Below are 7,788 nucleotides of genomic sequence, written 5' to 3'. Positions count from 1 at the left end.
TAGAAAGAGGGGAGGGAGAAAGAGGAGAAGGAGAAAGAGGAGAAGGAGAAAGAGGAGAAGGAGAAAGAGGAGAGTGAGAAAGAGGAGAAGGAGAAAGAAGAGAGTGAGAAAGAGGAGAAGGAGAAAGAAGAGAGTGAGAAAGAGGAGAAGGAGAAAGAGGAGAGGGAGAAAGAGGGGAGGGAGAAGGAGGAGAGGAGAAAGAGGAGAGTGAGAAGGAGACAGGAGAGTGAGAAAGAGGAGAGGGAGAAAGAGGAGAGTGAGGAAGAGGAGAGGGAGAAAGAGGAGAGGGAGAAAGAGGGAGAGGGAGAAAGAGGAGAAGGAGAAAGAAGAGAGTGAGAAAGAGGAGAAGGAGAAAGAAGAGAGTGAGAAAGAGGAGAAGGAGAAAGAGGAGAGGGAGAAAGAGGGGAGGAGAAGAGGAGAAGGAGAAAGAGGAGAAGGAGAAAGAGGAGAAGGAGAAAGAGGAGAGTGAGAAAGAGGAGAAGGAGAAAGGGGAGGAGGAGAAGGAGAAAGAGGAGAAGGAGAAGGAGGAGAGGGAGAAAGAGGAGTGGGAGAAGGAGGAGAAGGAGAAAGAGGAGAGTGAGAAGGAGAGAGGAGAGTGAGAAAGAGGAGAGGGAGAAAGAGGAGAGTGAGGAAGAGGAGAGGGAGAAAAGAGGAGAGGGAGAAAGAGGGGAGGGAGAAAGAGGAGAAGGAGAAAGAAGAGAGTGAGAAAGAGGAGAAGGAGAAAGAAGAGAGTGAGAAAGAGGAGAAGGAGAAAGAGGAGAGAGAGAAAGAGGGGAGGGAGAAAGAGGAGAAGGAGAAAGAGGAGAAGGAGAAAGAGGAGAAGGAGAAAGAGGAGAGTGAGAAAGAGGAGAAGGAGAAAGGGGAGGAGGAGAAGGAGAAAGAGGAGAAGGAGAAGGAGGAGAGGGAGAAAGAGGAGAGTGAGAAGGAGAGAGAGGAGAGTGAGAAAGAGGAGAAGGAGAAAGAGGAAAAGGAGAAGGAGGAGAGGGAAAAAGAGGAGTGGGAGAAGGAGGAGAAGGAGAAAGAGGAGAGTGAGAAGGAGAGAGGAGAGTGAGAAAGAGGAGAAGGAGAAAGAGGAGAAGGAGAAGGAGAAGGAGGAGAGGGAAAAGAGGAGTGGGAGAACGAGGAGAAGGAGAAAGAGGAGTGGGAGAAAGAGGAGAGGGAGAAAGAGGAGAGGAGAAATAGGAGAAGGAGAGAGGAGAGTGAGAAAGAGGAGAGGGAGAAGATAGAGAAGGAGAAAGAGGAGAAGGAGAAAGAGGAGAGGGAGAAAGAGGAAAGGGAGAAATAGGAGAAGGAGAGAGGAGAGGGAGAGAAGGAGAAAGAGGAGAAGGAGAAAGAGGAGAGGGAGAAAGAGGAGAAGGAGAAAAAGGAGAGGAGAAAGAGGAGAGTGAGAAAGAGGAGAAGGAGAAAGAAGAGAGTGAGAAAGAGGAGAAGGAGAAAGAAGAGAGTGAGAAAGAGGAGAAGGAGAAAGAGGAGAGGGAGAAAGAGGGGAGGGAGAAGGAGGAGAGGGAGAAAGAGGAGAGTGAGAAGGAGACAGGAGAGTGAGAAAGAGAGAGAGGGAGAAAGAGGAGAGTGAGGAAGAGGAGAGGGAGAAAGAGGAGAGGGAGAAAGAGGGGAGGGAGAAAGAGGAGAAGGGAGAAAGAAGAGAGTGAGAAAGAGGAGAAGGAGAAAGAAGAGAGTGAGAAAGAGGAGAAGGAGAAAGAGGAGAGGGAGAAAGAGGGGAGGGAGAAAGAGGAGAAGGAGAAAGAGGAGAAGGAGAAAGAGGAGAAGGAGAAAGAGGAGAGTGAGAAAGAGGAGAAGGAGAAAGGGGAGGAGGAGAAGGAGAAAGAGGAGAAGGAGAAGGAGGAGAGGGAGAAAGAGGAGTGGGAGAAGGAGGAGAAGGAGAAAGAGGAGAGTGAGAAGGAGAGGAGAGTGAGAAAGAGGAGAGGAGAAAGAGGAGAGTGAGGAAGAGGAGAGGGAGAAAGAGGAGAGGGAGAAAGAGGGGGAGGGAGAAAGAGGAGAAGGAGAAAGAAGAGAGTGAGAAAGAGGAGAAGGAGACAGGAGAGTGAGAAGAGGAGAAGGAGAAAGAGGAGAGGGAGAAAGAGGGGAGGAGAAAGAGGAGAAGGAGAAAGAGGAGAAGGAGAAAGAGGAGAGTGAGAAAGAGGAGAAGGAGAAAGGGGAGGAGGAGAAGGAGAAAGAGGAGAAGGAGAAGGAGGAGAGGGAGAAAGAGGAGTGGGAGAAGGAGGAGAAGGAGAAAGAGGAGAGTGAGAAGGAGAGAGGAGAGTTGAGAAGAGGAGAAGGAGAAAGAGGAGAGTGAGAAAGAGGAGAAGGAGAAGAAGAGAGTGAGAAAGAGGAGAAGGAGAAAGAAGAGAGTGAGAAAGAGGAGAAGGAGAAAGAGGAGAGGGAGAAAGAGGGGAGGGAGAAGGAGGAGAGTGAGGAAGAGGAGAGGGAGAAAGAGGAGAGGGAGAAAGAGGGGAGGGAGAAAGAGGAGAAGGAGAAAGAAGAGAGTGAGAAAGAGGAGAAGGAGAAAGAGAAGAGGGAGAAAGAGGGGAGGGAGAAAGAGGAGAAGGAGAAAGAGGAGAAGGAGAAAGAGGAGAAGGAGAAAGAGGAGAGTGAGAAAGAGGAGAAGGAGAAAGAAGAGAGTGAGAAAGAGGAGAAGGAGAAAGAAGAGAGTGAGAAAGAGGAGAAGGAGAAAGAGGAGAGGAGAAAGAGGGGAGGGAGAAGGAGGAGAGGGAGAGAAAGAGGAGAGTGAGAAGGAGACAGGAGAGTGAGAAAGAGGAGAGGGAGAAAGAGGAGAGTGAGGAAGAGGAGAGGGAGAAAGAGGAGAGGGAGAAAGAGGGGAGGGAGAAAGAGGAGAAGGAGAAAGAAGAGAGTGAGAAAGAGGAGAAGGAGAAAGAAGAGAGTGAGAAAGAGGAGAAGGAGAAAGAGGAGAGGGAGAAAGAGGGGAGGGAGAAAGAGGAGAAGGAGAAAGAGGAGAAGGAGAAAGAGGAGAAGGAGAAAGAGGAGAGTGAGAAGAGAGAGAAGGAGAAAGGGGAGGAGGAGAAGGAGAAAGAGGAGAAGGAGAAGGAGAGGGAGAAAGAGGAGTGGGAGAAGGAGGAGAAGGAGAAAGAGGAGAGTGAGAAGGAGAGAGGAGAGTGAGAAAGAGGAGAGGGAGAAAGAGGAGAGTGAGGAAGAGGAGAGGAGAAGAAAGAGGAGAGGGAGAAAGAGGGGAGGGAGAAAGAGGAGAAGGAGAAAGAAGAGAGTGAGAAAGAGGAGAAGGAGACAGGAGAGTGAGAAAGAGGAGAAGGAGAAAGAGAGAGGAGAGGGAGAAAGAGGGGAGGGAGAAAGAGGAGAAGGAGAAAGAGGAGAAGGAGAAAGAGGAGAGAGTGAGAAAGAGGAGAAGGAGAAAGGGGAGGAGGAGAGAAGGAGAAAGAGGAGAAGGAGAAGGAGGAGAGGGAGAAAGAGGAGTGGGAGAAGGAGGAGAAGGAGAAAGAGGAGAGTGAGAAGGAGAGAGGAGAGTGAGAAAGAGGAGAAGGAGAAAGAGAGAGAAGGAGAAGGAGGAGAGGGAAAAAGAGGAGTGGGAAAAGGAGGAGAAGGAGAAAGAGGAGTGGGAGAAAGAGGAGAGGGAGAAAGAGGAGAGGGAGAAAGAGGGGAGGGAGAAAGAGGAGAAGGAGAAAGAAGAGAGTGAGAAAGAGGAGAAGGAGAAAGAAGAGAGTGAGAAAGAGGAGAAGGAGAGAAGAGGAGAGGGAGAAAGAGGAGGGAGAAGAAAGAGGAGAAGGAGAAAGAGAAGGAGAAAGAGGAGAAGGAGAAAGAGGAGAGTGAGAAAGAGGAGAAGGAGAAAGGGAGAGGAGGAGAAGGAGAAAGAGGAGAAGGAGAAGGAGGAGAGGGAGAAAGAGGAGTGGGAGAAGGAGGAGAAGGAGAAAGAGGAGAGTGAGAAGGAGAGAGGAGAGGAGGGAAAGAGGAGAAGGAGAAAGAGGAGAAGGGGAAGGAGGAGAGGGAAAAAGAGGAGTGGGAGAAGGAGAAGGAGAAAGAGGAGTGGGAGAAGAGGAGAGGGAGAAAGAGGAGAGGGAGAAATAGGAGAAGGAGAGAGGAGAGTGAGAAAGAGGAGAGGAGAAGATAGAGAAGGGAGAAAGAGGAGAAGGAGAAAGAGGAGAGGGAGAAAGAGGAAAGGGAGAAATAGGAGAAGGAGAGAGGAGAGGAGGAGGAGAAGGAGAAAGAGGAGAAGGAGAAAGAGGAGAGGGAGAAAGAGGAGAGGGAGAAAGAGGAGAAGGAGAAAAAGAGAGAGGAGAGAAAACAGGAGAGGGAGAAGGAGGAGAGGGAGAAAGAGGAGAGGGAGAAGGAGGAGAGGGAGAAAGAGGAGAGGGAGAAAGAGGAGAGGGAGAAAGAGGAGAGGAGAAAGAGGAGAGGAGAAAGAGGAGAGGGAGAAAGAGGGGAGGGAGAAAGAGGAGAAGGAGAAAGAGGAGAAGGAGAAAGAGGAGAGGGAGAAAGAGGAGAGTGAGAAGAGGAGAAGGAGAAAGGGGAGGAGGAGAAGGAGAAAGAGGAGAAGGAGAAGGAGGAGAGGGAGAAAGAGGAGTGGGAGAAGGAGGAGAAGGAGAAAGAGGAGAGAGTGAGAAGGAGAGAGGAGAGTGAGAAAGAGGAGAAGGAGAAAGAGGAGAAGGAGAAGGAGGAGAGGGAAAAAGAGGAGTGGGAGAAGGAGGAGAAGGAGAAGAGGAGTGGAGAAAGAGGAGAGGGAGAAAGAGGAGAGGAGAGGGAGAAATAGGAGAAGGAGAGAGGAGAGTGAGAAGAGGAGAGGGAGAAGATAGAGAAGGAGAAGAGGAGAAGGAGAAAGAGGAGAGGGAGAAAGAGGAAAGGGAGAAATAGGAGAAGGAGAGAGGAGAGGAGGAGAAGGAGAAAGAGGAGAAGGAGAAAGAGGAGAGGGAGAAGAGGAAGAGGAGAGGGAGAAAGAGGAGAAGGAGAAAAAGGAGAGGGAGAGAAACAGGAGAGGGAGAAGGAGGAGAGGGAGAAAGAGGAGAGGGAGAAGGAGGAGAGGGAGAAAGAGGAGAGGGAGAAAGAGGAGAGGGAAGAAGGAGGAGAGGGAGAAGGAGGAGAGGGAGAAAGAGGAGTGGGAGAAAGAGGAGAAGGAGAAAGAGGAGAGGGAGAAGAAGGAGAGGGAGAAGGAGGAGAGGGGAGAAAGAGGAGTGGGAAAAAGAAGAGAGGGAGAAAGAGGAGAGGGAGAAGGAGGAGAAGGAGAAAGAGGAGAGGGAGAAGGAGCAGAAGGAGAAAGGGGAAGTGGGAAAAAGAAGAGAGGGAGAAAGAGGAGCAGGAGAAAGAGGAGAGGGAGAAAAAGGAGAGGTAGAAAGAGGAGAGGGAGAAAGAGGAGAGGGAGAAAGAGGAGAGGGAGAAGGAGGAGAAGGAGAAGGAGGAGAAGGAGAAGGAGGAGAGGAAGAAGGAGGAGAAGGAGAAAGAGGAGTGGGAAAAAGAAGAGAGGGAGAAAGAGGAGAGGGAGAAAGAGGAGAAGGAGGAGAAGGAGAAAGAGGAGTGGGAAAAAGAAGAGAGGGAGAAAGAGGAGAGGGAGAAAGAGGAGAGGGAGAAAGAGGAGAAGGAGGAGAGGGAGAAGGAGGAGAGGGAGAAGGAGGAGAAAGAGGAGAGGGAGAAGGAGGAGAAGGAGAAAAAGGAGTGGGAAAAGGAAGAGAGGGAGAAAGAGGAAGGGAGAAAGAGGAGCGGGAGAAAGAGAAGGAGAAAGAGGAGACGGAGAGAGGAGAGTGAGAAAGAGGAGAGGAGAAAGAGGAGAAGGAGAAAGAGGAGAAGGAGAAAGAGGAGAAGGAGAAAGAGAAGGAGAAAGAGGAGACGGAGAGAGGAGAGTGAGAAGAGGAGAAGGAGAGTATATAATGGCAGAAATAGGCAGAGAGAGGGGTAAAAATATGGAAAGACTAGAAATGAGAGTAGTATTGGAATATGAATGTGGAGCATATATGTGGGATGTGGGTAGCGAAATATAGTCTATGAAGAGTAAAATGATAAAAGATGTAGGGAATAATGTACAGGAAGATATGATGGAAGATCTGCAATGAGAATAAAGCTAAAACAGAAGAATATTGTGCACGAAAAAGGAACAGAAAAGAGGAAATAAAGGGCCGGTGTCACTAAACTAACCGGCTATTGTATAGCAGTAGGATATGGTTTACAAATGGGATATAATATACAAATACATACACAACCGAATGAAGATAACAAAGTATATACACAATGGGAAGAAAGTAATGCACTTTATCAAGACTATAGACTATAATTTATACTACGGTTATTTTATGTATAGGCCATCAGGATCAAATGGCATCTGGGTATTTGTATAGGCCATCAGGATCAAATGGCATCTGGGTATTTGTATAGGACAACATTTCAAATAAAAAAGTAGAAACTGAATAAATTGTCAGAATAATATCGTATAAAATAGCGGCTTCATAAGAAAACAGCAGGATAGGAAAAAAATCAAAAAACATGAGAAGTGGAATTCAGAAGGAATGAGACAATAAAATCCCAAATCCTCTAATAATTGCCTAAAAAGATTGCGGTGATCCCGGCTATGAAGTGCGGCCAAAATCTCCTGCAAGACGTCTTATCTTATGTGAAGAAAGGCAAATACAAAGACATTCACTTCCGATCTTAGAACAATAAGGAGAATCCATTTAGGAAAAAGACATAAACCTTTAGGGCCGAGCGGCGTCCTGAGATAATAAGAGTGGGTCTTGTGAGGAGGGCGATGGGTTATTTATCTACCCACCTATTACACTGGGGGTCAGATAGGGCTTAGAGGAGTCAATATGAGGATAAGACCCTGGACTGGGTGTAACAGGGCAGGAATAATATTGCTACTGGACAGTGTATAGCGCTGAGGGGGGAGACCATTGTGCGCTATACAAGATCTCATATGGCAGATTGTTCTATAATTCTGGATAGACCATGTCAGATAACAGGAGAGACCTCGGATTCCTTGTCAATGGATCAACCTCATCTATATCATATTCATTGTTATGTCACATACCAGAAATTAAACTCTTGGTCTAACCACAAGAGGGCGTAATAGTGCTTCCCCGCGGCACTCTGAACAGGCTACTTTTGGGTAGTGTACCTCTGATTAATAGATCACTCACCGCTACGACACACTTGAAGACATTTTGCCCAGTTGACAAACAGAGGGGCTCATCATCAGACTCGGAGAAGCAAGATGCTTGTTTGCATGAATTCCCGCCATCTAGAACGTCCTGACCCGGCTGTTGGGATGTGTTGGGGCAGTGAATACGTGACGGCACAGATATGGTGAACATCATGGCCTAGCAATCACTAGCAGAGGGATTTATTTGGTCTACTGACAAGCACGTGCAGCTCCTGCAGTTTCCTTGTCCAGGGGGCGCCTTCATTACATCCCCTGTCTCTGCCTGAAACATTGTCAGGGACTTTTGGTGTCATGGCCCCCATTACATGTCCTGTCATGGACAACCATTCACCATCAACCTTCATTTGCAGTGATGATGTGATTGAGAAACTTGGACTGTATAGACTGAACTACCGTATATAGCGATGGATCCAGGATATGTACAGGATATATAATGGACATCCTGAAACTGCCTAATGTCTTGTCTCTCATCGTATGGCGGACAACTGGTACCCAGTAATGTCTGCCCCAGATGACAACACCTCCTGGTCCTGCCCGGGCACCAAATTTACCCCCGAGCTGGGACGTCACCAACCTACAAGTGTGAACCTGTATATACCTCCATGTCCTGCCATATCTCATCTTCTATCCAGACTACAGGTGTAACATCTGTGGTAAATGTACTGCTATATACCATACAG

The 7,788-nt window shown here is 48.3% G+C and overlaps 2 pseudogenes; both read left to right on the top strand.

Annotated features, from left to right (window-relative positions):
- Positions 1 to 1,941, top strand: part of LOC142201201 (uncharacterized) — an 18,966-nt pseudogene extending 17,025 nt beyond the window's left edge.
- Positions 1,942 to 2,056: 115 nt separating this feature from the next.
- On the top strand, positions 2,057 to 5,799 carry LOC142201200 (uncharacterized; annotated as a pseudogene).
- The last annotated feature ends 1,989 nt before the right edge of the window (positions 5,800 to 7,788 follow it).

Source organism: Leptodactylus fuscus, chromosome 4 (genome assembly GCF_031893055.1).
Source record: "Leptodactylus fuscus isolate aLepFus1 chromosome 4, aLepFus1.hap2, whole genome shotgun sequence".
Taxonomy (NCBI): domain Eukaryota; kingdom Metazoa; phylum Chordata; class Amphibia; order Anura; family Leptodactylidae; genus Leptodactylus; species Leptodactylus fuscus.
Note: the sequence above shows the minus strand (reverse complement) of the source record. Positions and strands in the feature narration are given on the sequence as shown.